This window comes from Centroberyx affinis, unplaced genomic scaffold, assembly GCF_046629955.1.
Source record: "Centroberyx affinis isolate AG114_WGS23_722 - 3 ecotype Tasmania unplaced genomic scaffold, CSIRO-AGI_Caff_v1 ptg001845l_1, whole genome shotgun sequence".
Lineage (NCBI taxonomy): Eukaryota > Metazoa > Chordata > Actinopteri > Beryciformes > Berycidae > Centroberyx > Centroberyx affinis.
This window is the reverse complement of record NW_027280224.1, coordinates 89,829-115,144: the sequence shown is the minus strand read 5'-3', so window position 1 is coordinate 115,144 and position 25,316 is coordinate 89,829. Positions and strand designations below refer to the sequence as shown.

Below are 25,316 nucleotides of genomic sequence, written 5' to 3'. Positions count from 1 at the left end.
TGAAAACAGAGCTGCAATTTGACTAGGATACATGGTACGCACGCTACTTCTGTTTAGGTTTTTCTCTTTTTCCCATCATGCATTGCTCTACCAAACGACACGAAACTGGATCCAAAACCACTTGGCGACGTTTCTAAGTCGGAAGAAGCAACGGCAGCCCAGCAGCAATTGCAACAAAGCCAAAAAGCTCAGCGTGCCCGCAAGGAACGTCACTTCACTTCAACAAAACATCAGGGGAGAGCGCGAACGCAGTCCCCCACTACCAGAAATTATGCAGTCGAGATTCCCACATTTGGGGAATTCGCAGGGGTCAGCACAACCGGAGTGCAATGGCTGAGCCTCGCCCTGGGTGAACCACCTTCTTGATCAAGGTATCTCCCCTGCCAGGTAAGTATGAGTTGCGCATGTCAGGGATGGGGGAGGCATCCGCAGACATACCACTCTGGCTCAGGGTGCGTACAATGAATCGTCACAGAGTCCACGCGGAGCCTTTAACAGCAGCAGCTCATCCTCATTTTGTACCACAGCCGCTGACAAGTGGAAAACAGAGCTGCAATTTGACTAGGATACATGGTACGCACGCTACTTCTGTTTAGGTTTTTCTCTTTTTCCCATCATGCATTGCTCTACCAAACGACACGAAACTGGATCAAAAACCACTTGGCGACGTTTCTAAGTCGGAAGAAGCAACGGCAGCCCAGCAGCAATTGCAACAAAGCCAAAAAGCACAGCGTGCCCGCAAGGAACGTCACTTCACTTAACTTCAACAAAACATCAGGGGAGAGCGCGAACGCAGTCCCCCACTACCAGAAATTATGCAGTCGAGATTCCCACATTTGGGGAATTCGCAGGGGTCAGCACAACCGGAGTGCAATGGCTGAGCCTCGCCCTGGGTGAACCACCTTCTTGATCATGGTATCTCCCCTGCCAGGTAAGTATGAGTTGCGCATGTCAGGGATGGGGGAGGCATCCGCAGACATACCACTCTGGCTCAGGGTGCGTACAATGAATCGTCACAGAGTCCACGCGGAGCCTTTAACAGCAGCAGCTCATCCTCATTTTGTACCACAGCCGCTGACAAGTTGAAAACAGAGCTGCAATTTGACTAGGATACATGGTACGCACGCTACTTCTGTTTAGGTTTTTCTCTTTTTCCCATCATGCATTGCTCTACAAAACGACACGAAACTGGATCCAAAACCACTTGGCGACGTTTCTAAGTCGGAAGAAGCAACGGCAGCCCAGCAGCAATTGCAACAAAGCCAAAAAGCTCAGAGTGCCCGCAAGGAACGTCACTTCACTTCAACAAAACATCAGGGGAGAGCGCGAACGCAGTCCCCCACTACCAGAAATTATGCAGTCGAGATTCCCACATTTGGGGAATTCGCAGGGGTCAGCACAACCGGAGTGCAATGGCTGAGCCTCGCCCTGGGTGAACCACCTTCTTGATCATGGTATCTCCCCTGCCAGGTAAGTATGAGTTGCGCATGTCAGGGATGGGGGAGGCATCCGCAGACATACCACTCTGGCTCAGGGTGCGTACAATGAATCGTCACAGAGTCCACGCGGAGCCTTTAACAGCAGCAGCTCATCCTCATTTTGTACCACAGCCGCTGACAAGTTGAAAACAGAGCTGCAATTTGACTAGGATACATGGTACGCACGCTACTTCTGTTTAGGTTTTTCTCTTTTTCCCATCATGCATTGCTCTACCAAACGACACGAAACTGGATCCAAAACCACTTGGCGACGTTTCTAAGTCGGAAGAAGCAACGGCAGCCCAGCAGCAATTGCAACAAAGCCAAAAAGGAACGCCCGCAAGGAACGTCACTTCACTTCAACAAAACATCAGGGGAGAGCGCGAACGCAGTCCCCCACTACCAGAAATTATGCAGTCGAGATTCCCACATTTGGGGAATTCGCAGGGGTCAGCACAACCGGAGTGCAATGGCTGAGCCTCGCCCTGGGTGAACCACCTTCTTGATCATGGTATCTCCCCTGCCAGGTAAGTATGAGTTGCGCATGTCAGGGATGGGGGAGGCATCCGCAGACATACCACTCTGGCTCAGGGTGCGTACAATGAATCGTCACAGAGTCCACGCGGAGCCTTTAACAGCAGCAGCTCATCCTCATTTTGTACCACAGCCGCTGACAAGTTGAAAACAGAGCTGCAATTTGACTAGGATACATGGTACGCACGCTACTTCTGTTTAGGTTTTTCTCTTTTTCCCATCATGCATTGCTCTACCAAACGACACGAAACTGGATCCAAAACCACTTGGCGACGTTTCTAAGTCGGAAGAAGCAACGGCAGCCCAGCAGCAATTGCAACAAAGCCAAAAAGGAACGCCCGCAAGGAACGTCACTTCACTTCACTTCAACAAAACATCAGGGGAGAGCGCGAACGCAGTCCCCCACTACCAGAAATTATGCAGTCGAGATTCCCACATTTGGGGAATTCGCAGGGGTCAGCACAACCGGAGTGCAATGGCTGAGCCTCGCCCTGGGTGAACCACCTTCTTGATCATGGTATCTCCCCTGCCAGGTAAGTATGAGTTGCGCATGTCAGGGATGGGGGAGGCATCCGCAGACATACCACTCTGGCTCAGGGTGCGTACAATGAATCGTCACAGAGTCCACGCGGAGCCTTTAACAGCAGCAGCTCATCCTCATTTTGTACCACAGCCGCTGACAAGTTGAAAACAGAGCTGCAATTTGACTAGGATACATGGTACGCACGCTACTTCTGTTTAGGTTTTTCTCTTTTTCCCATCATGCATTGCTCTACCAAACGACACGAAACTGGATCCAAAACCACTTGGCGACGTTTCTAAGTCGGAAGAAGCAACGGCAGCCCAGCAGCAATTGCAACAAAGCCAAAAAGGAACGCCCGCAAGGAACGTCACTTCACTTCACTTCAACAAAACATCAGGGGAGAGCGCGAACGCAGTCCCCCACTACCAGAAATTATGCAGTCGAGATTCCCACATTTGGGGAATTCGCAGGGGTCAGCACAACCGGAGTGCAATGGCTGAGCCTCGCCCTGGGTGAACCACCTTCTTGATCATGGTATCTCCCCTGCCAGGTAAGTATGAGTTGCGCATGTCAGGGATGGGGGAGGCATCCGCAGACATACCACTCTGGCTCAGGGTGCGTACAATGAATCGTCACAGAGTCCACGCGGAGCCTTTAACAGCAGCAGCTCATCCTCATTTTGTACCACAGCCGCTGACAAGTTGAAAACAGAGCTGCAATTTGACTAGGATACATGGTACGCACGCTACTTCTGTTTAGGTTTTTCTCTTTTTCCCATCATGCATTGCTCTACCAAACGACACGAAACTGGATCCAAAACCACTTGGCGACGTTTCTAAGTCGGAAGAAGCAACGGCAGCCCAGCAGCAATTGCAACAAAGCCAAAAAGCACAGCGTGCCCGCAAGGAACGTCACTTCACTTCACTTCACTTCAACAAAACATCAGGGGAGAGCGCGAACGCAGTCCCCCACTACCAGAAATTATGCAGTCGAGATTCCCACATTTGGGGAATTCGCAGGGGTCAGCACAACCGGAGTGCAATGGCTGAGCCTCGCCCTGGGTGAACCACCTTCTTGATCATGGTATCTCCCCTGCCAGGTAAGTATGAGTTGCGCATGTCAGGGATGGGGGAGGCATCCGCAGACATACCACTCTGGCTCAGGGTGCGTACAATGAATCGTCACAGAGTCCACGCGGAGCCTTTAACAGCAGCAGCTCATCCTCATTTTGTACCACAGCCGCTGACAAGTGGAAAACAGAGCTGCAATTTGACTAGGATACATGGTACGCACGCTACTTCTGTTTAGGTTTTTCTCTTTTTCCCATCATGCATTGCTCTACCAAACGACACGAAACTGGATCCAAAACCACTTGGCGACGTTTCTAAGTCGGAAGAAGCAACGGCAGCCCAGCAGCAATTGCAACAAAGCCAAAAAGCACAGCGTGCCCGCAAGGAACGTCACTTCACTTAACTTCAACAAAACATCAGGGGAGAGCGCGAACGCAGTCCCCCACTACCAGAAATTATGCAGTCGAGATTCCCACATTTGGGGAATTCGCAGGGGTCAGCACAACCGGAGTGCAATGGCTGAGCCTCGCCCTGGGTGAACCACCTTCTTGATCATGGTATCTCCCCTGCCAGGTAAGTATGAGTTGCGCATGTCAGGGATGGGGGAGGCATCCGCAGACATACCACTCTGGCTCAGGGTGCGTACAATGAATCGTCACAGAGTCCACGCGGAGCCTTTAACAGCAGCAGCTCATCCTCATTTTGTACCACAGCCGCTGACAAGTTGAAAACAGAGCTGCAATTTGACTAGGATACATGGTACGCACGCTACTTCTGTTTAGGTTTTTCTCTTTTTCCCATCATGCATTGCTCTACCAAACGACACGAAACTGGATCCAAAACCACTTGGCGACGTTTCTAAGTCGGAAGAAGCAACGGCAGCCCAGCAGCAATTGCAACAAAGCCAAAAAGCTCAGCGTGCCCGCAAGGAACGTCACTTCACTTCAACAAAACATCAGGGGAGAGCGCGAACGCAGTCCCCCACTACCAGAAATTATGCAGTCGAGATTCCCACATTTGGGGAATTCGCAGGGGTCAGCACAACCGGAGTGCAATGGCTGAGCCTCGCCCTGGGTGAACCACCTTCTTGATCATGGTATCTCCCCTGCCAGGTAAGTATGAGTTGCGCATGTCAGGGATGGGGGAGGCATCCGCAGACATACCACTCTGGCTCAGGGTGCGTACAATGAATCGTCACAGAGTCCACGCGGAGCCTTTAACAGCAGCAGCTCATCCTCATTTTGTACCACAGCCGCTGACAAGTGGAAAACAGAGCTGCAATTTGACTAGGATACATGGTACGCACGCTACTTCTGTTTAGGTTTTTCTCTTTTTCCCATCATGCATTGCTCTACCAAACGACACGAAACTGGATCAAAAACCACTTGGCGACGTTTCTAAGTCGGAAGAAGCAACGGCAGCCCAGCAGCAATTGCAACAAAGCCAAAAAGCACAGCGTGCCCGCAAGGAACGTCACTTCACTTAACTTCAACAAAACATCAGGGGAGAGCGCGAACGCAGTCCCCCACTACCAGAAATTATGCAGTCGAGATTCCCACATTTGGGGAATTCGCAGGGGTCAGCACAACCGGAGTGCAATGGCTGAGCCTCGCCCTGGGTGAACCACCTTCTTGATCATGGTATCTCCCCTGCCAGGTAAGTATGAGTTGCGCATGTCAGGGATGGGGGAGGCATCCGCAGACATACCACTCTGGCTCAGGGTGCGTACAATGAATCGTCACAGAGTCCACGCGGAGCCTTTAACAGCAGCAGCTCATCCTCATTTTGTACCACAGCCGCTGACAAGTTGAAAACAGAGCTGCAATTTGACTAGGATACATGGTACGCACGCTACTTCTGTTTAGGTTTTTCTCTTTTTCCCATCATGCATTGCTCTACAAAACGACACGAAACTGGATCCAAAACCACTTGGCGACGTTTCTAAGTCGGAAGAAGCAACGGCAGCCCAGCAGCAATTGCAACAAAGCCAAAAAGCTCAGAGTGCCCGCAAGGAACGTCACTTCACTTCAACAAAACATCAGGGGAGAGCGCGAACGCAGTCCCCCACTACCAGAAATTATGCAGTCGAGATTCCCACATTTGGGGAATTCGCAGGGGTCAGCACAACCGGAGTGCAATGGCTGAGCCTCGCCCTGGGTGAACCACCTTCTTGATCATGGTATCTCCCCTGCCAGGTAAGTATGAGTTGCGCATGTCAGGGATGGGGGAGGCATCCGCAGACATACCACTCTGGCTCAGGGTGCGTACAATGAATCGTCACAGAGTCCACGCGGAGCCTTTAACAGCAGCAGCTCATCCTCATTTTGTACCACAGCCGCTGACAAGTTGAAAACAGAGCTGCAATTTGACTAGGATACATGGTACGCACGCTACTTCTGTTTAGGTTTTTCTCTTTTTCCCATCATGCATTGCTCTACCAAACGACACGAAACTGGATCCAAAACCACTTGGCGACGTTTCTAAGTCGGAAGAAGCAACGGCAGCCCAGCAGCAATTGCAACAAAGCCAAAAAGGAACGCCCGCAAGGAACGTCACTTCACTTCACTTCAACAAAACATCAGGGGAGAGCGCGAACGCAGTCCCCCACTACCAGAAATTATGCAGTCGAGATTCCCACATTTGGGGAATTCGCAGGGGTCAGCACAACCGGAGTGCAATGGCTGAGCCTCGCCCTGGGTGAACCACCTTCTTGATCATGGTATCTCCCCTGCCAGGTAAGTATGAGTTGCGCATGTCAGGGATGGGGGAGGCATCCGCAGACATACCACTCTGGCTCAGGGTGCGTACAATGAATCGTCACAGAGTCCACGCGGAGCCTTTAACAGCAGCAGCTCATCCTCATTTTGTACCACAGCCGCTGACAAGTTGAAAACAGAGCTGCAATTTGACTAGGATACATGGTACGCACGCTACTTCTGTTTAGGTTTTTCTCTTTTTCCCATCATGCATTGCTCTACCAAACGACACGAAACTGGATCCAAAACCACTTGGCGACGTTTCTAAGTCGGAAGAAGCAACGGCAGCCCAGCAGCAATTGCAACAAAGCCAAAAAGCACAGCGTGCCCGCAAGGAACGTCACTTCACTTCACTTCACTTCAACAAAACATCAGGGGAGAGCGCGAACGCAGTCCCCCACTACCAGAAATTATGCAGTCGAGATTCCCACATTTGGGGAATTCGCAGGGGTCAGCACAACCGGAGTGCAATGGCTGAGCCTCGCCCTGGGTGAACCACCTTCTTGATCATGGTATCTCCCCTGCCAGGTAAGTATGAGTTGCGCATGTCAGGGATGGGGGAGGCATCCGCAGACATACCACTCTGGCTCAGGGTGCGTACAATGAATCGTCACAGAGTCCACGCGGAGCCTTTAACAGCAGCAGCTCATCCTCATTTTGTACCACAGCCGCTGACAAGTGGAAAACAGAGCTGCAATTTGACTAGGATACATGGTACGCACGCTACTTCTGTTTAGGTTTTTCTCTTTTTCCCATCATGCATTGCTCTACCAAACGACACGAAACTGGATCCAAAACCACTTGGCGACGTTTCTAAGTCGGAAGAAGCAACGGCAGCCCAGCAGCAATTGCAACAAAGCCAAAAAGCACAGCGTGCCCGCAAGGAACGTCACTTCACTTAACTTCAACAAAACATCAGGGGAGAGCGCGAACGCAGTCCCCCACTACCAGAAATTATGCAGTCGAGATTCCCACATTTGGGGAATTCGCAGGGGTCAGCACAACCGGAGTGCAATGGCTGAGCCTCGCCCTGGGTGAACCACCTTCTTGATCATGGTATCTCCCCTGCCAGGTAAGTATGAGTTGCGCATGTCAGGGATGGGGGAGGCATCCGCAGACATACCACTCTGGCTCAGGGTGCGTACAATGAATCGTCACAGAGTCCACGCGGAGCCTTTAACAGCAGCAGCTCATCCTCATTTTGTACCACAGCCGCTGACAAGTTGAAAACAGAGCTGCAATTTGACTAGGATACATGGTACGCACGCTACTTCTGTTTAGGTTTTTCTCTTTTTCCCATCATGCATTGCTCTACCAAACGACACGAAACTGGATCCAAAACCACTTGGCGACGTTTCTAAGTCGGAAGAAGCAACGGCAGCCCAGCAGCAATTGCAACAAAGCCAAAAAGCTCAGCGTGCCCGCAAGGAACGTCACTTCACTTCAACAAAACATCAGGGGAGAGCGCGAACGCAGTCCCCCACTACCAGAAATTATGCAGTCGAGATTCCCACATTTGGGGAATTCGCAGGGGTCAGCACAACCGGAGTGCAATGGCTGAGCCTCGCCCTGGGTGAACCACCTTCTTGATCATGGTATCTCCCCTGCCAGGTAAGTATGAGTTGCGCATGTCAGGGATGGGGGAGGCATCCGCAGACATACCACTCTGGCTCAGGGTGCGTACAATGAATCGTCACAGAGTCCACGCGGAGCCTTTAACAGCAGCAGCTCATCCTCATTTTGTACCACAGCCGCTGACAAGTGGAAAACAGAGCTGCAATTTGACTAGGATACATGGTACGCACGCTACTTCTGTTTAGGTTTTTCTCTTTTTCCCATCATGCATTGCTCTACCAAACGACACGAAACTGGATCAAAAACCACTTGGCGACGTTTCTAAGTCGGAAGAAGCAACGGCAGCCCAGCAGCAATTGCAACAAAGCCAAAAAGGAACGCCCGCAAGGAACGTCACTTCACTTCAACAAAACATCAGGGGAGAGCGCGAACGCAGTCCCCCACTACCAGAAATTATGCAGTCGAGATTCCCACATTTGGGGAATTCGCAGGGGTCAGCACAACCGGAGTGCAATGGCTGAGCCTCGCCCTGGGTGAACCACCTTCTTGATCATGGTATCTCCCCTGCCAGGTAAGTATGAGTTGCGCATGTCAGGGATGGGGGAGGCATCCGCAGACATACCACTCTGGCTCAGGGTGCGTACAATGAATCGTCACAGAGTCCACGCGGAGCCTTTAACAGCAGCAGCTCATCCTCATTTTGTACCACAGCCGCTGACAAGTTGAAAACAGAGCTGCAATTTGACTAGGATACATGGTACGCACGCTACTTCTGTTTAGGTTTTTCTCTTTTTCCCATCATGCATTGCTCTACCAAACGACACGAAACTGGATCCAAAACCACTTGGCGACGTTTCTAAGTCGGAAGAAGCAACGGCAGCCCAGCAGCAATTGCAACAAAGCCAAAAAGCACAGCGTGCCCGCAAGGAACGTCACTTCACTTCACTTCACTTCAACAAAACATCAGGGGAGAGCGCGAACGCAGTCCCCCACTACCAGAAATTATGCAGTCGAGATTCCCACATTTGGGGAATTCGCAGGGGTCAGCACAACCGGAGTGCAATGGCTGAGCCTCGCCCTGGGTGAACCACCTTCTTGATCATGGTATCTCCCCTGCCAGGTAAGTATGAGTTGCGCATGTCAGGGATGGGGGAGGCATCCGCAGACATACCACTCTGGCTCAGGGTGCGTACAATGAATCGTCACAGAGTCCACGCGGAGCCTTTAACAGCAGCAGCTCATCCTCATTTTGTACCACAGCCGCTGACAAGTGGAAAACAGAGCTGCAATTTGACTAGGATACATGGTACGCACGCTACTTCTGTTTAGGTTTTTCTCTTTTTCCCATCATGCATTGCTCTACCAAACGACACGAAACTGGATCCAAAACCACTTGGCGACGTTTCTAAGTCGGAAGAAGCAACGGCAGCCCAGCAGCAATTGCAACAAAGCCAAAAAGCACAGCGTGCCCGCAAGGAACGTCACTTCACTTAACTTCAACAAAACATCAGGGGAGAGCGCGAACGCAGTCCCCCACTACCAGAAATTATGCAGTCGAGATTCCCACATTTGGGGAATTCGCAGGGGTCAGCACAACCGGAGTGCAATGGCTGAGCCTCGCCCTGGGTGAACCACCTTCTTGATCATGGTATCTCCCCTGCCAGGTAAGTATGAGTTGCGCATGTCAGGGATGGGGGAGGCATCCGCAGACATACCACTCTGGCTCAGGGTGCGTACAATGAATCGTCACAGAGTCCACGCGGAGCCTTTAACAGCAGCAGCTCATCCTCATTTTGTACCACAGCCGCTGACAAGTTGAAAACAGAGCTGCAATTTGACTAGGATACATGGTACGCACGCTACTTCTGTTTAGGTTTTTCTCTTTTTCCCATCATGCATTGCTCTACAAAACGACACGAAACTGGATCCAAAACCACTTGGCGACGTTTCTAAGTCGGAAGAAGCAACGGCAGCCCAGCAGCAATTGCAACAAAGCCAAAAAGCTCAGAGTGCCCGCAAGGAACGTCACTTCACTTCAACAAAACATCAGGGGAGAGCGCGAACGCAGTCCCCCACTACCAGAAATTATGCAGTCGAGATTCCCACATTTGGGGAATTCGCAGGGGTCAGCACAACCGGAGTGCAATGGCTGAGCCTCGCCCTGGGTGAACCACCTTCTTGATCATGGTATCTCCCCTGCCAGGTAAGTATGAGTTGCGCATGTCAGGGATGGGGGAGGCATCCGCAGACATACCACTCTGGCTCAGGGTGCGTACAATGAATCGTCACAGAGTCCACGCGGAGCCTTTAACAGCAGCAGCTCATCCTCATTTTGTACCACAGCCGCTGACAAGTTGAAAACAGAGCTGCAATTTGACTAGGATACATGGTACGCACGCTACTTCTGTTTAGGTTTTTCTCTTTTTCCCATCATGCATTGCTCTACCAAACGACACGAAACTGGATCCAAAACCCCTTGGCGACGTTTCTAAGTCGGAAGAAGCAACGGCAGCCCAGCAGCAATTGCAACAAAGCCAAAAAGCTCAGAGTGCCCGCAAGGAACGTCACTTCACTTCAACAAAACATCAGGGGAGAGCGCGAACGCAGTCCCCCACTACCAGAAATTATGCAGTCGAGATTCCCACATTTGGGGAATTCGCAGGGGTCAGCACAACCGGAGTGCAATGGCTGAGCCTCGCCCTGGGTGAACCACCTTCTTGATCATGGTATCTCCCCTGCCAGGTAAGTATGAGTTGCGCATGTCAGGGATGGGGGAGGCATCCGCAGACATACCACTCTGGCTCAGGGTGCGTACAATGAATCGTCACAGAGTCCACGCGGAGCCTTTAACAGCAGCAGCTCATCCTCATTTTGTACCACAGCCGCTGACAAGTTGAAAACAGAGCTGCAATTTGACTAGGATACATGGTACGCACGCTACTTCTGTTTAGGTTTTTCTCTTTTTCCCATCATGCATTGCTCTACCAAACGACACGAAACTGGATCCAAAACCACTTGGCGACGTTTCTAAGTCGGAAGAAGCAACGGCAGCCCAGCAGCAATTGCAACAAAGCCAAAAAGGAACGCCCGCAAGGAACGTCACTTCACTTCAACAAAACATCAGGGGAGAGCGCGAACGCAGTCCCCCACTACCAGAAATTATGCAGTCGAGATTCCCACATTTGGGGAATTCGCAGGGGTCAGCACAACCGGAGTGCAATGGCTGAGCCTCGCCCTGGGTGAACCACCTTCTTGATCATGGTATCTCCCCTGCCAGGTAAGTATGAGTTGCGCATGTCAGGGATGGGGGAGGCATCCGCAGACATACCACTCTGGCTCAGGGTGCGTACAATGAATCGTCACAGAGTCCACGCGGAGCCTTTAACAGCAGCAGCTCATCCTCATTTTGTACCACAGCCGCTGACAAGTTGAAAACAGAGCTGCAATTTGACTAGGATACATGGTACGCACGCTACTTCTGTTTAGGTTTTTCTCTTTTTCCCATCATGCATTGCTCTACCAAACGACACGAAACTGGATCCAAAACCACTTGGCGACGTTTCTAAGTCGGAAGAAGCAACGGCAGCCCAGCAGCAATTGCAACAAAGCCAAAAGGGAACGCCCGCAAGGAACGTCACTTCACTTCAACAAAACATCAGGGGAGAGCGCGAACGCAGTCCCCCACTACCAGAAATTATGCAGTCGAGATTCCCACATTTGGGGAATTCGCAGGGGTCAGCACAACCGGAGTGCAATGGCTGAGCCTCGCCCTGGGTGAACCACCTTCTTGATCATGGTATCTCCCCTGCCAGGTAAGTATGAGTTGCGCATGTCAGGGATGGGGGAGGCATCCGCAGACATACCACTCTGGCTCAGGGTGCGTACAATGAATCGTCACAGAGTCCACGCGGAGCCTTTAACAGCAGCAGCTCATCCTCATTTTGTACCACAGCCGCTGACAAGTTGAAAACAGAGCTGCAATTTGACTAGGATACATGGTACGCACGCTACTTCTGTTTAGGTTTTTCTCTTTTTCCCATCATGCATTGCTCTACCAAACGACACGAAACTGGATCCAAAACCACTTGGCGACGTTTCTAAGTCGGAAGAAGCAACGGCAGCCCAGCAGCAATTGCAACAAAGCCAAAAAGGAACGCCCGCAAGGAACGTCACTTCACTTCACTTCAACAAAACATCAGGGGAGAGCGCGAACGCAGTCCCCCACTACCAGAAATTATGCAGTCGAGATTCCCACATTTGGGGAATTCGCAGGGGTCAGCACAACCGGAGTGCAATGGCTGAGCCTCGCCCTGGGTGAACCACCTTCTTGATCAAGGTATCTCCCCTGCCAGGTAAGTATGAGTTGCGCATGTCAGGGATGGGGGAGGCATCCGCAGACATACCACTCTGGCTCAGGGTGCGTACAATGAATCGTCACAGAGTCCACGCGGAGCCTTTAACAGCAGCAGCTCATCCTCATTTTGTACCACAGCCGCTGACAAGTGGAAAACAGAGCTGCAATTTGACTAGGATACATGGTACGCACGCTACTTCTGTTTAGGTTTTTCTCTTTTTCCCATCATGCATTGCTCTACCAAACGACACGAAACTGGATCAAAAACCACTTGGCGACGTTTCTAAGTCGGAAGAAGCAACGGCAGCCCAGCAGCAATTGCAACAAAGCCAAAAAGCACAGCGTGCCCGCAAGGAACGTCACTTCACTTAACTTCAACAAAACATCAGGGGAGAGCGCGAACGCAGTCCCCCACTACCAGAAATTATGCAGTCGAGATTCCCACATTTGGGGAATTCGCAGGGGTCAGCACAACCGGAGTGCAATGGCTGAGCCTCGCCCTGGGTGAACCACCTTCTTGATCATGGTATCTCCCCTGCCAGGTAAGTATGAGTTGCGCATGTCAGGGATGGGGGAGGCATCCGCAGACATACCACTCTGGCTCAGGGTGCGTACAATGAATCGTCACAGAGTCCACGCGGAGCCTTTAACAGCAGCAGCTCATCCTCATTTTGTACCACAGCCGCTGACAAGTTGAAAACAGAGCTGCAATTTGACTAGGATACATGGTACGCACGCTACTTCTGTTTAGGTTTTTCTCTTTTTCCCATCATGCATTGCTCTACAAAACGACACGAAACTGGATCCAAAACCACTTGGCGACGTTTCTAAGTCGGAAGAAGCAACGGCAGCCCAGCAGCAATTGCAACAAAGCCAAAAAGCTCAGAGTGCCCGCAAGGAACGTCACTTCACTTCAACAAAACATCAGGGGAGAGCGCGAACGCAGTCCCCCACTACCAGAAATTATGCAGTCGAGATTCCCACATTTGGGGAATTCGCAGGGGTCAGCACAACCGGAGTGCAATGGCTGAGCCTCGCCCTGGGTGAACCACCTTCTTGATCATGGTATCTCCCCTGCCAGGTAAGTATGAGTTGCGCATGTCAGGGATGGGGGAGGCATCCGCAGACATACCACTCTGGCTCAGGGTGCGTACAATGAATCGTCACAGAGTCCACGCGGAGCCTTTAACAGCAGCAGCTCATCCTCATTTTGTACCACAGCCGCTGACAAGTTGAAAACAGAGCTGCAATTTGACTAGGATACATGGTACGCACGCTACTTCTGTTTAGGTTTTTCTCTTTTTCCCATCATGCATTGCTCTACCAAACGACACGAAACTGGATCCAAAACCACTTGGCGACGTTTCTAAGTCGGAAGAAGCAACGGCAGCCCAGCAGCAATTGCAACAAAGCCAAAAAGGAACGCCCGCAAGGAACGTCACTTCACTTCACTTCAACAAAACATCAGGGGAGAGCGCGAACGCAGTCCCCCACTACCAGAAATTATGCAGTCGAGATTCCCACATTTGGGGAATTCGCAGGGGTCAGCACAACCGGAGTGCAATGGCTGAGCCTCGCCCTGGGTGAACCACCTTCTTGATCAAGGTATCTCCCCTGCCAGGTAAGTATGAGTTGCGCATGTCAGGGATGGGGGAGGCATCCGCAGACATACCACTCTGGCTCAGGGTGCGTACAATGAATCGTCACAGAGTCCACGCGGAGCCTTTAACAGCAGCAGCTCATCCTCATTTTGTACCACAGCCGCTGACAAGTGGAAAACAGAGCTGCAATTTGACTAGGATACATGGTACGCACGCTACTTCTGTTTAGGTTTTTCTCTTTTTCCCATCATGCATTGCTCTACCAAACGACACGAAACTGGATCAAAAACCACTTGGCGACGTTTCTAAGTCGGAAGAAGCAACGGCAGCCCAGCAGCAATTGCAACAAAGCCAAAAAGCACAGCGTGCCCGCAAGGAACGTCACTTCACTTAACTTCAACAAAACATCAGGGGAGAGCGCGAACGCAGTCCCCCACTACCAGAAATTATGCAGTCGAGATTCCCACATTTGGGGAATTCGCAGGGGTCAGCACAACCGGAGTGCAATGGCTGAGCCTCGCCCTGGGTGAACCACCTTCTTGATCATGGTATCTCCCCTGCCAGGTAAGTATGAGTTGCGCATGTCAGGGATGGGGGAGGCATCCGCAGACATACCACTCTGGCTCAGGGTGCGTACAATGAATCGTCACAGAGTCCACGCGGAGCCTTTAACAGCAGCAGCTCATCCTCATTTTGTACCACAGCCGCTGACAAGTTGAAAACAGAGCTGCAATTTGACTAGGATACATGGTACGCACGCTACTTCTGTTTAGGTTTTTCTCTTTTTCCCATCATGCATTGCTCTACAAAACGACACGAAACTGGATCCAAAACCACTTGGCGACGTTTCTAAGTCGGAAGAAGCAACGGCAGCCCAGCAGCAATTGCAACAAAGCCAAAAAGCTCAGAGTGCCCGCAAGGAACGTCACTTCACTTCAACAAAACATCAGGGGAGAGCGCGAACGCAGTCCCCCACTACCAGAAATTATGCAGTCGAGATTCCCACATTTGGGGAATTCGCAGGGGTCAGCACAACCGGAGTGCAATGGCTGAGCCTCGCCCTGGGTGAACCACCTTCTTGATCATGGTATCTCCCCTGCCAGGTAAGTATGAGTTGCGCATGTCAGGGATGGGGGAGGCATCCGCAGACATACCACTCTGGCTCAGGGTGCGTACAATGAATCGTCACAGAGTCCACGCGGAGCCTTTAACAGCAGCAGCTCATCCTCATTTTGTACCACAGCCGCTGACAAGTTGAAAACAGAGCTGCAATTTGACTAGGATACATGGTACGCACGCTACTTCTGTTTAGGTTTTTCTCTTTTTCCCATCATGCATTGCTCTACCAAACGACACGAAACTGGATCCAAAACCACTTGGCGACGTTTCTAAGTCGGAAGAAGCAACGGCAGCCCAGCAGCAATTGCAACAAAGCCAAAAAGGAACGCCCGCAAGGAACGTCACTTCACTTCAACAAAACATCAGGGGAGAGCGCGAACGCAGTCCCCCACTACCAGAAATTATGCAGTCGAGATTCCCACATTTGGGGAATTCGCAGGGGTCAGCACAACCGGAGTGCAATGGCTGAGCCTCGCCCTGGGTGAACCACCTTCTTGATCATGGTATCTCCCCTGCCAGGTAAGTATGAGTTGCGCATGTCAGGGATGGGGGAGGCATCCGCAGACATACCACTCTGGCTCAGGGTGCGTACAATGAATCGTCACAGAGTCCACGCGGAGCCTTTAACAGCAGCAGCTCATCCTCATTTTGTACCACAGCCGCTGACAAGTTGAAAACAGAGCTGCAATTTGACTAGGATACATGGTACGCACGCTACTTCTGTTTAGGTTTTTCTCTTTTTCCCATCATGCATTGCTCTACCAAACGACACGAAACTGGATCCAAAACCACTTGGCGACGTTTCTAAGTCGGAAGAAGCAACGGCAGCCCAGCAGCAATTGCAACAAAGCCAAAAAGGAACGCCCGCAAGGAACGTCACTTCACTTCACTTCAACAAAACATCAGGGGAGAGCGCGAACGCAGTCCCCCACTACCAGAAATTATGCAGTCGAGATTCCCACATTTGGGGAATTCGCAGGGGTCAGCACAACCGGAGTGCAATGGCTGAGCCTCGCCCTGGGTGAACCACCTTCTTGATCATGGTATCTCCCCTGCCAGGTAAGTATGAGTTGCGCATGTCAGGGATGGGGGAGGCATCCGCAGACATACCACTCTGGCTCAGGGTGCGTACAATGAATCGTCACAGAGTCCACGCGGAGCCTTTAACAGCAGCAGCTCATCCTCATTTTGTACCACAGCCGCTGACAAGTTGAAAACAGAGCTGCAATTTGACTAGGATACATGGTACGCACGCTACTTCTGTTTAGGTTTTTCTCTTTTTCCCATCATGCATTGCTCTACCAAACGACACGAAACTGGATCCAAAACCACTTGGCGACGTTTCTAAGTCGGAAGAAGCAACGGCAGCCCAGCAGCAATTGCAACAAAGCCAAAAAGGAACGCCCGCAAGGAACGTCACTTCACTTCACTTCAACAAAACATCAGGGGAGAGCGCGAACGCAGTCCCCCACTACCAGAAATTATGCAGTCGAGATTCCCACATTTGGGGAATTCGCAGGGGTCAGCACAACCGGAGTGCAATGGCTGAGCCTCGCCCTGGGTGAACCACCTTCTTGATCATGGTATCTCCCCTGCCAGGTAAGTATGAGTTGCGCATGTCAGGGATGGGGGAGGCATCCGCAGACATACCACTCTGGCTCAGGGTGCGTACAATGAATCGTCACAGAGTCCACGCGGAGCCTTTAACAGCAGCAGCTCATCCTCATTTTGTACCACAGCCGCTGACAAGTTGAAAACAGAGCTGCAATTTGACTAGGATACATGGTACGCACGCTACTTCTGTTTAGGTTTTTCTCTTTTTCCCATCATGCATTGCTCTACCAAACGACACGAAACTGGATCCAAAACCACTTGGCGACGTTTCTAAGTCGGAAGAAGCAACGGCAGCCCAGCAGCAATTGCAACAAAGCCAAAAAGCACAGCGTGCCCGCAAGGAACGTCACTTCACTTCACTTCACTTCAACAAAACATCAGGGGAGAGCGCGAACGCAGTCCCCCACTACCAGAAATTATGCAGTCGAGATTCCCACATTTGGGGAATTCGCAGGGGTCAGCACAACCGGAGTGCAATGGCTGAGCCTCGCCCTGGGTGAACCACCTTCTTGATCATGGTATCTCCCCTGCCAGGTAAGTATGAGTTGCGCATGTCAGGGATGGGGGAGGCATCCGCAGACATACCACTCTGGCTCAGGGTGCGTACAATGAATCGTCACAGAGTCCACGCGGAGCCTTTAACAGCAGCAGCTCATCCTCATTTTGTACCACAGCCGCTGACAAGTGGAAAACAGAGCTGCAATTTGACTAGGATACATGGTACGCACGCTACTTCTGTTTAGGTTTTTCTCTTTTTCCCATCATGCATTGCTCTACCAAACGACACGAAACTGGATCCAAAACCACTTGGCGACGTTTCTAAGTCGGAAGAAGCAACGGCAGCCCAGCAGCAATTGCAACAAAGCCAAAAAGCACAGCGTGCCCGCAAGGAACGTCACTTCACTTAACTTCAACAAAACATCAGGGGAGAGCGCGAACGCAGTCCCCCACTACCAGAAATTATGCAGTCGAGATTCCCACATTTGGGGAATTCGCAGGGGTCAGCACAACCGGAGTGCAATGGCTGAGCCTCGCCCTGGGTGAACCACCTTCTTGATCATGGTATCTCCCCTGCCAGGTAAGTATGAGTTGCGCATGTCAGGGATGGGGGAGGCATCCGCAGACATACCACTCTGGCTCAGGGTGCGTACAATGAATCGTCACAGAGTCCACGCGGAGCCTTTAACAGCAGCAGCTCATCCTCATTTTGTACCACAGCCGCTGACAAGTTGAAAACAGAGCTGCAATTTGACTAGGATACATGGTACGCACGCTACTTCTGTTTAGGTTTTTCTCTTTTTCCCATCATGCATTGCTCTACCAAACGACACGAAACTGGATCCAAAACCACTTGGCGACGTTTCTAAGTCGGAAGAAGCAACGGCAGCCCAGCAGCAATTGCAACAAAGCCAAAAAGCTCAGCGTGCCCGCAAGGAACGTCACTTCACTTCAACAAAACATCAGGGGAGAGCGCGAACGCAGTCCCCCACTACCAGAAATTATGCAGTCGAGATTCCCACATTTGGGGAATTCGCAGGGGTCAGCACAACCGGAGTGCAATGGCTGAGCCTCGCCCTGGGTGAACCACCTTCTTGATCATGGTATCTCCCCTGCCAGGTAAGTATGAGTTGCGCATGTCAGGGATGGGGGAGGCATCCGCAGACATACCACTCTGGCTCAGGGTGCGTACAATGAATCGTCACAGAGTCCACGCGGAGCCTTTAACAGCAGCAGCTCATCCTCATTTTGTACCACAGCCGCTGACAAGTGGAAAACAGAGCTGCAATTTGACTAGGATACATGGTACGCACGCTACTTCTGTTTAGGTTTTTCTCTTTTTCCCATCATGCATTGCTCTACCAAACGACACGAAACTGGATCAAAAACCACTTGGCGACGTTTCTAAGTCGGAAGAAGCAACGGCAGCCCAGCAGCAATTGCAACAAAGCCAAAAAGCACAGCGTGCCCGCAAGGAACGTCACTTCACTTAACTTCAACAAAACATCAGGGGAGAGCGCGAACGCAGTCCCCCACTACCAGAAATTATGCAGTCGAGATTCCCACATTTGGGGAATTCGCAGGGGTCAGCACAACCGGAGTGCAATGGCTGAGCCTCGCCCTGGGTGAACCACCTTCTTGATCATGGTATCTCCCCTGCCAGGTAAGTATGAGTTGCGCATGTCAGGGATGGGGGAGGCATCCGCAGACATACCACTCTGGCTCAGGGTGCGTACAATGAATCGTCACAGAGTCCACGCGGAGCCTTTAACAGCAGCAGCTCATCCTCATTTTGTACCACAGCCGCTGACAAGTTGAAAACAGAGCTGCAATTTGACTAGGATACATGGTACGCACGCTACTTCTGTTTAGGTTTTTCTCTTTTTCCCATCATGCATTGCTCTACAAAACGACACGAAACTGGATCCAAAACCACTTGGCGACGTTTCTAAGTCGGAAGAAGCAACGGCAGCCCAGCAGCAATTGCAACAAAGCCAAAAAGCTCAGAGTGCCCGCAAGGAACGTCACTTCACTTCAACAAAACATCAGGGGAGAGCGCGAACGCAGTCCCCCACTACCAGAAATTATGCAGTCGAGATTCCCACATTTGGGGAATTCGCAGGGGTCAGCACAACCGGAGTGCAATGGCTGAGCCTCGCCCTGGGTGAACCACCTTCTTGATCATGGTATCTCCCCTGCCAGGTAAGTATGAGTTGCGCATGTCAGGGATGGGGGAGGCATCCGCAGACATACCACTCTGGCTCAGGGTGCGTACAATGAATCGTCACAGAGTCCACGCGGAGCCTTTAACAGCAGCAGCTCATCCTCATTTTGTACCACAGCCGCTGACAAGTTGAAAACAGAGCTGCAATTTGACTAGGATACATGGTACGCACGCTACTTCTGTTTAGGTTTTTCTCTTTTTCCCATCATGCATTGCTCTACCAAACGACACGAAACTGGATCCAAAACCACTTGGCGACGTTTCTAAGTCGGAAGAAGCAACGGCAGCCCAGCAGCAATTGCAACAAAGCCAAAAAGCTCAGCGTGCCCGCAAGGAACGTCACTTCACTTCAACAAAACATCAGGGGAGAGCGCGAACGCAGTCCCCCACTACCAGAAATTATGCAGTCGAGATTCCCACATTTGGGGAATTCGCAGGGGTCAGCACAACCGGAGTGCAATGGCTGAGCCTCGCCCTGGGTGAACCACCTTCTTGATCATGGTATCTCCCCTGCCAGGTAAGTATGAGTTGCGCATGTCAGGGATGGGGGAGGCATCCGCAGACATACCACTCTGGCTCAGGGTGCGTACAATGAATCGTCACAGAGTCCACGCGGAGCCTTTAACAGCAGCAGCTCATCCTCATTTTGTACCACAGCCGCTGACAAGTGGAAAACAGAGCTGCAATTTGACTAGGATACATGGTACGCACGCTACTTCTGTTTAGGTTTTTCTCTTTTTCCCATCATGCATTGCTCTACCAAACGACACGAAACTGGATCAAAAACCACTTGGCGACGTTTCTAAGTCGGAAGAAGCAACGGCAGCCCAGCAGCAATTGCAACAAAGCCAAAAAGCACAGCGTGCCCGCAAGGAACGTCACTTCACTTAACTTCAACAAAACATCAGGGGAGAGCGCGAACGCAGTCCCCCACTACCAGAAATTATGCAGTCGAGATTCCCACATTTGGGGAATTCGCAGGGGTCAGCACAACCGGAGTGCAATGGCTGAGCCTCGCCCTGGGTGAACCACCTTCTTGATCATGGTATCTCCCCTGCCAGGTAAGTATGAGTTGCGCATGTCAGGGATGGGGGAGGCATCCGCAGACATACCACTCTGGCTCAGGGTGCGTACAATGAATCGTCACAGAGTCCACGCGGAGCCTTTAACAGCAGCAGCTCATCCTCATTTTGTACCACAGCCGCTGACAAGTGGAAAACAGAGCTGCAATTTGACTAGGATACATGGTACGCACGCTACTTCTGTTTAGGTTTTTCTCTTTTTCCCATCATGCATTGCTCTACCAAACGACACGAAACTGGATCCAAAACCACTTGGCGACGTTTCTAAGTCGGAAGAAGCAACGGCAGCCCAGCAGCAATTGCAACAAAGCCAAAAAGCACAGCGTGCCCGCAAGGAACGTCACTTCACTTAACTTCAACAAAACATCAGGGGAGAGCGCGAACGCAGTCCCCCACTACCAGAAATTATGCAGTCGAGATTCCCACATTTGGGGAATTCGCAGGGGTCAGCACAACCGGAGTGCAATGGCTGAGCCTCGCCCTGGGTGAACCACCTTCTTGATCATGGTATCTCCCCTGCCAGGTAAGTATGAGTTGCGCATGTCAGGGATGGGGGAGGCATCCGCAGACATACCACTCTGGCTCAGGGTGCGTACAATGAATCGTCACAGAGTCCACGCGGAGCCTTTAACAGCAGCAGCTCATCCTCATTTTGTACCACAGCCGCTGACAAGTTGAAAACAGAGCTGCAATTTGACTAGGATACATGGTACGCACGCTACTTCTGTTTAGGTTTTTCTCTTTTTCCCATCATGCATTGCTCTACAAAACGACACGAAACTGGATCCAAAACCACTTGGCGACGTTTCTAAGTCGGAAGAAGCAACGGCAGCCCAGCAGCAATTGCAACAAAGCCAAAAAGCTCAGAGTGCCCGCAAGGAACGTCACTTCACTTCAACAAAACATCAGGGGAGAGCGCGAACGCAGTCCCCCACTACCAGAAATTATGCAGTCGAGATTCCCACATTTGGGGAATTCGCAGGGGTCAGCACAACCGGAGTGCAATGGCTGAGCCTCGCCCTGGGTGAACCACCTTCTTGATCATGGTATCTCCCCTGCCAGGTAAGTATGAGTTGCGCATGTCAGGGATGGGGGAGGCATCCGCAGACATACCACTCTGGCTCAGGGTGCGTACAATGAATCGTCACAGAGTCCACGCGGAGCCTTTAACAGCAGCAGCTCATCCTCATTTTGTACCACAGCCGCTGACAAGTTGAAAACAGAGCTGCAATTTGACTAGGATACATGGTACGCACGCTACTTCTGTTTAGGTTTTTCTCTTTTTCCCATCATGCATTGCTCTACCAAACGACACGAAACTGGATCCAAAACCACTTGGCGACGTTTCTAAGTCGGAAGAAGCAACGGCAGCCCAGCAGCAATTGCAACAAAGCCAAAAAGGAACGCCCGCAAGGAACGTCACTTCACTTCAACAAAACATCAGGGGAGAGCGCGAACGCAGTCCCCCACTACCAGAAATTATGCAGTCGAGATTCCCACATTTGGGGAATTCGCAGGGGTCAGCACAACCGGAGTGCAATGGCTGAGCCTCGCCCTGGGTGAACCACCTTCTTGATCATGGTATCTCCCCTGCCAGGTAAGTATGAGTTGCGCATGTCAGGGATGGGGGAGGCATCCGCAGACATACCACTCTGGCTCAGGGTGCGTACAATGAATCGTCACAGAGTCCACGCGGAGCCTTTAACAGCAGCAGCTCATCCTCATTTTGTACCACAGCCGCTGACAAGTTGAAAACAGAGCTGCAATTTGACTAGGATACATGGTACGCACGCTACTTCTGTTTAGGTTTTTCTCTTTTTCCCATCATGCATTGCTCTACCAAACGACACGAAACTGGATCCAAAACCACTTGGCGACGTTTCTAAGTCGGAAGAAGCAACGGCAGCCCAGCAGCAATTGCAACAAAGCCAAAAAGGAACGCCCGCAAGGAACGTCACTTCACTTCACTTCAACAAAACATCAGGGGAGAGCGCGAACGCAGTCCCCCACTACCAGAAATTATGCAGTCGAGATTCCCACATTTGGGGAATTCGCAGGGGTCAGCACAACCGGAGTGCAATGGCTGAGCCTCGCCCTGGGTGAACCACCTTCTTGATCATGGTATCTCCCCTGCCAGGTAAGTATGAGTTGCGCATGTCAGGGATGGGGGAGGCATCCGCAGACATACCACTCTGGCTCAGGGTGCGTACAATGAATCGTCACAGAGTCCACGCGGAGCCTTTAACAGCAGCAGCTCATCCTCATTTTGTACCACAGCCGCTGACAAGTTGAAAACAGAGCTGCAATTTGACTAGGATACATGGTACGCACGCTACTTCTGTTTAGGTTTTTCTCTTTTTCCCATCATGCATTGCTCTACCAAACGACACGAAACTGGATCCAAAACCACTTGGCGACGTTTCTAAGTCGGAAGAAGCAACGGCAGCCCAGCAGCAATTGCAACAAAGCCAAAAAGGAACGCCCGCAAGGAACGTCACTTCACTTCACTTCAACAAAACATCAGGGGAGAGCGCGAACGCAGTCCCCCACTACCAGAAATTATGCAGTCGAGATTCCCACATTTGGGGAATTCGCAGGGGTCAGCACAACCGGAGTGCAATGGCTGAGCCTCGCCCTGGGTGAACCACCTTCTTGATCATGGTATCTCCCCTGCCAGGTAAGTATGAGTTGCGCATGTCAGGGATGGGGGAGGCATCCGCAGACATACCACTCTGGCTCAGGGTGCGTACAATGAATCGTCACAGAGTCCACGCGGAGCCTTTAACAGCAGCAGCTCATCCTCATTTTGTACCACAGCCGCTGACAAGTTGAAAACAGAGCTGCAATTTGACTAGGATACATGGTACGCACGCTACTTCTGTTTAGGTTTTTCTCTTTTTCCCATCATGCATTGCTCTACCAAACGACACGAAACTGGATCCAAAACCACTTGGCGACGTTTCTAAGTCGGAAGAAGCAACGGCAGCCCAGCAGCAATTGCAACAAAGCCAAAAAGCACAGCGTGCCCGCAAGGAACGTCACTTCACTTCACTTCACTTCAACAAAACATCAGGGGAGAGCGCGAACGCAGTCCCCCACTACCAGAAATTATGCAGTCGAGATTCCCACATTTGGGGAATTCGCAGGGGTCAGCACAACCGGAGTGCAATGGCTGAGCCTCGCCCTGGGTGAACCACCTTCTTGATCATGGTATCTCCCCTGCCAGGTAAGTATGAGTTGCGCATGTCAGGGATGGGGGAGGCATCCGCAGACATACCACTCTGGCTCAGGGTGCGTACAATGAATCGTCACAGAGTCCACGCGGAGCCTTTAACAGCAGCAGCTCATCCTCATTTTGTACCACAGCCGCTGACAAGTGGAAAACAGAGCTGCAATTTGACTAGGATACATGGTACGCACGCTACTTCTGTTTAGGTTTTTCTCTTTTTCCCATCATGCATTGCTCTACAAAACGACACGAAACTGGATCCAAAACCCCTTGGCGACGTTTCTAAGTCGGAAGAAGCAACGGCAGCCCAGCAGCAATTGCAACAAAGCCAAAAAGCTCAGAGTGCCCGCAAGGAACGTCACTTCACTTCAACAAAACATCAGGGGAGAGCGCGAACGCAGTCCCCCACTACCAGAAATTATGCAGTCGAGATTCCCACATTTGGGGAATTCGCAGGGGTCAGCACAACCGGAGTGCAATGGCTGAGCCTTGCCCTGGGTGAACCACCTTCTTGATCATGGTATCTCCCCTGCCAGGTAAGTATGAGTTGCGCATGTCAGGGATGGGGGAGGCATCCGCAGACATACCACTCTGGCTCAGGGTGCGTACAATGAATCGTCACAGAGTCCACGCGGAGCCTTTAACAGCAGCAGCTCATCCTCATTTTGTACCACAGCCGCTGACAAGTTGAAAACAGAGCTGCAATTTGACTAGGATACATGGTACGCACGCTACTTCTGTTTAGGTTTTTCTCTTTTTCCCATCATGCATTGCTCTACCAAACGACACGAAACTGGATCCAAAACCACTTGGCGACGTTTCTAAGTCGGAAGAAGCAACGGCAGCCCAGCAGCAATTGCAACAAAGCCAAAAAGCACAGCGTGCCCGCAAGGAACGTCACTTCACTTCACTTCACTTCAACAAAACATCAGGGGAGAGCGCGAACGCAGTCCCCCACTACCAGAAATTATGCAGTCGAGATTCCCACATTTGGGGAATTCGCAGGGGTCAGCACAACCGGAGTGCAATGGCTGAGCCTCGCCCTGGGTGAACCACCTTCTTGATCATGGTATCTCCCCTGCCAGGTAAGTATGAGTTGCGCATGTCAGGGATGGGGGAGGCATCCGCAGACATACCACTCTGGCTCAGGGTGCGTACAATGAATCGTCACAGAGTCCACGCGGAGCCTTTAACAGCAGCAGCTCATCCTCATTTTGTACCACAGCCGCTGACAAGTGGAAAACAGAGCTGCAATTTGACTAGGATACATGGTACGCACGCTACTTCTGTTTAGGTTTTTCTCTTTTTCCCATCATGCATTGCTCTACCAAACGACACGAAACTGGATCAAAAACCACTTGGCGACGTTTCTAAGTCGGAAGAAGCAACGGCAGCCCAGCAGCAATTGCAACAAAGCCAAAAAGCACAGCGTGCCCGCAAGGAACGTCACTTCACTTAACTTCAACAAAACATCAGGGGAGAGCGCGAACGCAGTCCCCCACTACCAGAAATTATGCAGTCGAGATTCCCACATTTGGGGAATTCGCAGGGGTCAGCACAACCGGAGTGCAATGGCTGAGCCTCGCCCTGGGTGAACCACCTTCTTGATCATGGTATCTCCCCTGCCAGGTAAGTATGAGTTGCGCATGTCAGGGATGG

General features: G+C 51.3%; 47 non-coding genes across 47 annotated transcripts; all 47 read right to left on the bottom strand.

Moving 5' to 3' along the window:
- Positions 1 to 231: 231 nt before the first annotated feature.
- Positions 232 to 395, bottom strand: LOC139652909 (U1 spliceosomal RNA). The gene has a single exon (XR_011695944.1). It is a non-coding gene; the product is annotated as a U1 spliceosomal RNA (small nuclear RNA).
- Positions 396 to 775: 380 nt separating this feature from the next.
- LOC139652766 (U1 spliceosomal RNA) lies at positions 776 to 939 on the bottom strand. Its single transcript, XR_011695810.1, has one exon. It is a non-coding gene; the product is annotated as a U1 spliceosomal RNA (small nuclear RNA).
- Positions 940 to 1,314: 375 nt separating this feature from the next.
- On the bottom strand, positions 1,315 to 1,478 carry LOC139652764 (U1 spliceosomal RNA). Its single transcript, XR_011695809.1, has one exon. It is a non-coding gene; the product is annotated as a U1 spliceosomal RNA (small nuclear RNA).
- A 371-nt stretch (positions 1,479 to 1,849) lies between these two features.
- Positions 1,850 to 2,013, bottom strand: LOC139652763 (U1 spliceosomal RNA). Its single transcript, XR_011695808.1, has one exon. It is a non-coding gene; the product is annotated as a U1 spliceosomal RNA (small nuclear RNA).
- A 376-nt stretch (positions 2,014 to 2,389) lies between these two features.
- Positions 2,390 to 2,553, bottom strand: LOC139652762 (U1 spliceosomal RNA). The gene has a single exon (XR_011695807.1). It is a non-coding gene; the product is annotated as a U1 spliceosomal RNA (small nuclear RNA).
- Positions 2,554 to 2,929: 376 nt separating this feature from the next.
- Positions 2,930 to 3,093, bottom strand: LOC139652761 (U1 spliceosomal RNA). Its single transcript, XR_011695806.1, has one exon. It is a non-coding gene; the product is annotated as a U1 spliceosomal RNA (small nuclear RNA).
- A 385-nt stretch (positions 3,094 to 3,478) lies between these two features.
- LOC139652760 (U1 spliceosomal RNA) lies at positions 3,479 to 3,642 on the bottom strand. Its single transcript, XR_011695805.1, has one exon. It is a non-coding gene; the product is annotated as a U1 spliceosomal RNA (small nuclear RNA).
- Positions 3,643 to 4,022: 380 nt separating this feature from the next.
- On the bottom strand, positions 4,023 to 4,186 carry LOC139652759 (U1 spliceosomal RNA). Its single transcript, XR_011695804.1, has one exon. It is a non-coding gene; the product is annotated as a U1 spliceosomal RNA (small nuclear RNA).
- Positions 4,187 to 4,561: 375 nt separating this feature from the next.
- LOC139652758 (U1 spliceosomal RNA) lies at positions 4,562 to 4,725 on the bottom strand. Its single transcript, XR_011695803.1, has one exon. It is a non-coding gene; the product is annotated as a U1 spliceosomal RNA (small nuclear RNA).
- A 380-nt stretch (positions 4,726 to 5,105) lies between these two features.
- On the bottom strand, positions 5,106 to 5,269 carry LOC139652756 (U1 spliceosomal RNA). Its single transcript, XR_011695801.1, has one exon. It is a non-coding gene; the product is annotated as a U1 spliceosomal RNA (small nuclear RNA).
- A 375-nt stretch (positions 5,270 to 5,644) lies between these two features.
- LOC139652755 (U1 spliceosomal RNA) lies at positions 5,645 to 5,808 on the bottom strand. Its single transcript, XR_011695800.1, has one exon. It is a non-coding gene; the product is annotated as a U1 spliceosomal RNA (small nuclear RNA).
- A 376-nt stretch (positions 5,809 to 6,184) lies between these two features.
- LOC139652754 (U1 spliceosomal RNA) lies at positions 6,185 to 6,348 on the bottom strand. Its single transcript, XR_011695799.1, has one exon. It is a non-coding gene; the product is annotated as a U1 spliceosomal RNA (small nuclear RNA).
- A 385-nt stretch (positions 6,349 to 6,733) lies between these two features.
- LOC139652753 (U1 spliceosomal RNA) lies at positions 6,734 to 6,897 on the bottom strand. Its single transcript, XR_011695798.1, has one exon. It is a non-coding gene; the product is annotated as a U1 spliceosomal RNA (small nuclear RNA).
- A 380-nt stretch (positions 6,898 to 7,277) lies between these two features.
- LOC139652752 (U1 spliceosomal RNA) lies at positions 7,278 to 7,441 on the bottom strand. Its single transcript, XR_011695797.1, has one exon. It is a non-coding gene; the product is annotated as a U1 spliceosomal RNA (small nuclear RNA).
- A 375-nt stretch (positions 7,442 to 7,816) lies between these two features.
- LOC139652751 (U1 spliceosomal RNA) lies at positions 7,817 to 7,980 on the bottom strand. The gene has a single exon (XR_011695796.1). It is a non-coding gene; the product is annotated as a U1 spliceosomal RNA (small nuclear RNA).
- Positions 7,981 to 8,351: 371 nt separating this feature from the next.
- Positions 8,352 to 8,515, bottom strand: LOC139652750 (U1 spliceosomal RNA). The gene has a single exon (XR_011695795.1). It is a non-coding gene; the product is annotated as a U1 spliceosomal RNA (small nuclear RNA).
- A 385-nt stretch (positions 8,516 to 8,900) lies between these two features.
- On the bottom strand, positions 8,901 to 9,064 carry LOC139652748 (U1 spliceosomal RNA). The gene has a single exon (XR_011695794.1). It is a non-coding gene; the product is annotated as a U1 spliceosomal RNA (small nuclear RNA).
- Positions 9,065 to 9,444: 380 nt separating this feature from the next.
- On the bottom strand, positions 9,445 to 9,608 carry LOC139652747 (U1 spliceosomal RNA). Its single transcript, XR_011695793.1, has one exon. It is a non-coding gene; the product is annotated as a U1 spliceosomal RNA (small nuclear RNA).
- Positions 9,609 to 9,983: 375 nt separating this feature from the next.
- On the bottom strand, positions 9,984 to 10,147 carry LOC139652746 (U1 spliceosomal RNA). The gene has a single exon (XR_011695792.1). It is a non-coding gene; the product is annotated as a U1 spliceosomal RNA (small nuclear RNA).
- Positions 10,148 to 10,522: 375 nt separating this feature from the next.
- Positions 10,523 to 10,686, bottom strand: LOC139652744 (U1 spliceosomal RNA). Its single transcript, XR_011695790.1, has one exon. It is a non-coding gene; the product is annotated as a U1 spliceosomal RNA (small nuclear RNA).
- Positions 10,687 to 11,057: 371 nt separating this feature from the next.
- On the bottom strand, positions 11,058 to 11,221 carry LOC139652743 (U1 spliceosomal RNA). The gene has a single exon (XR_011695789.1). It is a non-coding gene; the product is annotated as a U1 spliceosomal RNA (small nuclear RNA).
- A 371-nt stretch (positions 11,222 to 11,592) lies between these two features.
- LOC139652742 (U1 spliceosomal RNA) lies at positions 11,593 to 11,756 on the bottom strand. Its single transcript, XR_011695788.1, has one exon. It is a non-coding gene; the product is annotated as a U1 spliceosomal RNA (small nuclear RNA).
- A 376-nt stretch (positions 11,757 to 12,132) lies between these two features.
- On the bottom strand, positions 12,133 to 12,296 carry LOC139652908 (U1 spliceosomal RNA). Its single transcript, XR_011695943.1, has one exon. It is a non-coding gene; the product is annotated as a U1 spliceosomal RNA (small nuclear RNA).
- A 380-nt stretch (positions 12,297 to 12,676) lies between these two features.
- Positions 12,677 to 12,840, bottom strand: LOC139652741 (U1 spliceosomal RNA). Its single transcript, XR_011695787.1, has one exon. It is a non-coding gene; the product is annotated as a U1 spliceosomal RNA (small nuclear RNA).
- Positions 12,841 to 13,215: 375 nt separating this feature from the next.
- LOC139652740 (U1 spliceosomal RNA) lies at positions 13,216 to 13,379 on the bottom strand. Its single transcript, XR_011695786.1, has one exon. It is a non-coding gene; the product is annotated as a U1 spliceosomal RNA (small nuclear RNA).
- A 376-nt stretch (positions 13,380 to 13,755) lies between these two features.
- On the bottom strand, positions 13,756 to 13,919 carry LOC139652907 (U1 spliceosomal RNA). The gene has a single exon (XR_011695942.1). It is a non-coding gene; the product is annotated as a U1 spliceosomal RNA (small nuclear RNA).
- A 380-nt stretch (positions 13,920 to 14,299) lies between these two features.
- Positions 14,300 to 14,463, bottom strand: LOC139652739 (U1 spliceosomal RNA). The gene has a single exon (XR_011695785.1). It is a non-coding gene; the product is annotated as a U1 spliceosomal RNA (small nuclear RNA).
- Positions 14,464 to 14,838: 375 nt separating this feature from the next.
- Positions 14,839 to 15,002, bottom strand: LOC139652738 (U1 spliceosomal RNA). Its single transcript, XR_011695784.1, has one exon. It is a non-coding gene; the product is annotated as a U1 spliceosomal RNA (small nuclear RNA).
- Positions 15,003 to 15,373: 371 nt separating this feature from the next.
- Positions 15,374 to 15,537, bottom strand: LOC139652737 (U1 spliceosomal RNA). Its single transcript, XR_011695783.1, has one exon. It is a non-coding gene; the product is annotated as a U1 spliceosomal RNA (small nuclear RNA).
- A 376-nt stretch (positions 15,538 to 15,913) lies between these two features.
- On the bottom strand, positions 15,914 to 16,077 carry LOC139652736 (U1 spliceosomal RNA). Its single transcript, XR_011695782.1, has one exon. It is a non-coding gene; the product is annotated as a U1 spliceosomal RNA (small nuclear RNA).
- Positions 16,078 to 16,453: 376 nt separating this feature from the next.
- Positions 16,454 to 16,617, bottom strand: LOC139652735 (U1 spliceosomal RNA). Its single transcript, XR_011695781.1, has one exon. It is a non-coding gene; the product is annotated as a U1 spliceosomal RNA (small nuclear RNA).
- Positions 16,618 to 17,002: 385 nt separating this feature from the next.
- Positions 17,003 to 17,166, bottom strand: LOC139652732 (U1 spliceosomal RNA). The gene has a single exon (XR_011695779.1). It is a non-coding gene; the product is annotated as a U1 spliceosomal RNA (small nuclear RNA).
- Positions 17,167 to 17,546: 380 nt separating this feature from the next.
- Positions 17,547 to 17,710, bottom strand: LOC139652731 (U1 spliceosomal RNA). Its single transcript, XR_011695778.1, has one exon. It is a non-coding gene; the product is annotated as a U1 spliceosomal RNA (small nuclear RNA).
- A 375-nt stretch (positions 17,711 to 18,085) lies between these two features.
- On the bottom strand, positions 18,086 to 18,249 carry LOC139652730 (U1 spliceosomal RNA). Its single transcript, XR_011695777.1, has one exon. It is a non-coding gene; the product is annotated as a U1 spliceosomal RNA (small nuclear RNA).
- Positions 18,250 to 18,629: 380 nt separating this feature from the next.
- Positions 18,630 to 18,793, bottom strand: LOC139652729 (U1 spliceosomal RNA). The gene has a single exon (XR_011695776.1). It is a non-coding gene; the product is annotated as a U1 spliceosomal RNA (small nuclear RNA).
- Positions 18,794 to 19,168: 375 nt separating this feature from the next.
- LOC139652728 (U1 spliceosomal RNA) lies at positions 19,169 to 19,332 on the bottom strand. The gene has a single exon (XR_011695775.1). It is a non-coding gene; the product is annotated as a U1 spliceosomal RNA (small nuclear RNA).
- Positions 19,333 to 19,707: 375 nt separating this feature from the next.
- On the bottom strand, positions 19,708 to 19,871 carry LOC139652727 (U1 spliceosomal RNA). Its single transcript, XR_011695774.1, has one exon. It is a non-coding gene; the product is annotated as a U1 spliceosomal RNA (small nuclear RNA).
- Positions 19,872 to 20,251: 380 nt separating this feature from the next.
- LOC139652726 (U1 spliceosomal RNA) lies at positions 20,252 to 20,415 on the bottom strand. The gene has a single exon (XR_011695773.1). It is a non-coding gene; the product is annotated as a U1 spliceosomal RNA (small nuclear RNA).
- A 380-nt stretch (positions 20,416 to 20,795) lies between these two features.
- Positions 20,796 to 20,959, bottom strand: LOC139652725 (U1 spliceosomal RNA). The gene has a single exon (XR_011695772.1). It is a non-coding gene; the product is annotated as a U1 spliceosomal RNA (small nuclear RNA).
- A 375-nt stretch (positions 20,960 to 21,334) lies between these two features.
- On the bottom strand, positions 21,335 to 21,498 carry LOC139652724 (U1 spliceosomal RNA). The gene has a single exon (XR_011695771.1). It is a non-coding gene; the product is annotated as a U1 spliceosomal RNA (small nuclear RNA).
- A 371-nt stretch (positions 21,499 to 21,869) lies between these two features.
- On the bottom strand, positions 21,870 to 22,033 carry LOC139652723 (U1 spliceosomal RNA). Its single transcript, XR_011695770.1, has one exon. It is a non-coding gene; the product is annotated as a U1 spliceosomal RNA (small nuclear RNA).
- Positions 22,034 to 22,409: 376 nt separating this feature from the next.
- On the bottom strand, positions 22,410 to 22,573 carry LOC139652721 (U1 spliceosomal RNA). The gene has a single exon (XR_011695768.1). It is a non-coding gene; the product is annotated as a U1 spliceosomal RNA (small nuclear RNA).
- Positions 22,574 to 22,949: 376 nt separating this feature from the next.
- On the bottom strand, positions 22,950 to 23,113 carry LOC139652720 (U1 spliceosomal RNA). The gene has a single exon (XR_011695767.1). It is a non-coding gene; the product is annotated as a U1 spliceosomal RNA (small nuclear RNA).
- Positions 23,114 to 23,498: 385 nt separating this feature from the next.
- LOC139652719 (U1 spliceosomal RNA) lies at positions 23,499 to 23,662 on the bottom strand. The gene has a single exon (XR_011695766.1). It is a non-coding gene; the product is annotated as a U1 spliceosomal RNA (small nuclear RNA).
- A 375-nt stretch (positions 23,663 to 24,037) lies between these two features.
- On the bottom strand, positions 24,038 to 24,201 carry LOC139652900 (U1 spliceosomal RNA). The gene has a single exon (XR_011695936.1). It is a non-coding gene; the product is annotated as a U1 spliceosomal RNA (small nuclear RNA).
- A 385-nt stretch (positions 24,202 to 24,586) lies between these two features.
- LOC139652718 (U1 spliceosomal RNA) lies at positions 24,587 to 24,750 on the bottom strand. The gene has a single exon (XR_011695765.1). It is a non-coding gene; the product is annotated as a U1 spliceosomal RNA (small nuclear RNA).
- Positions 24,751 to 25,130: 380 nt separating this feature from the next.
- On the bottom strand, positions 25,131 to 25,294 carry LOC139652716 (U1 spliceosomal RNA). Its single transcript, XR_011695764.1, has one exon. It is a non-coding gene; the product is annotated as a U1 spliceosomal RNA (small nuclear RNA).
- Between the last annotated feature and the right edge of the window lie 22 nt (positions 25,295 to 25,316).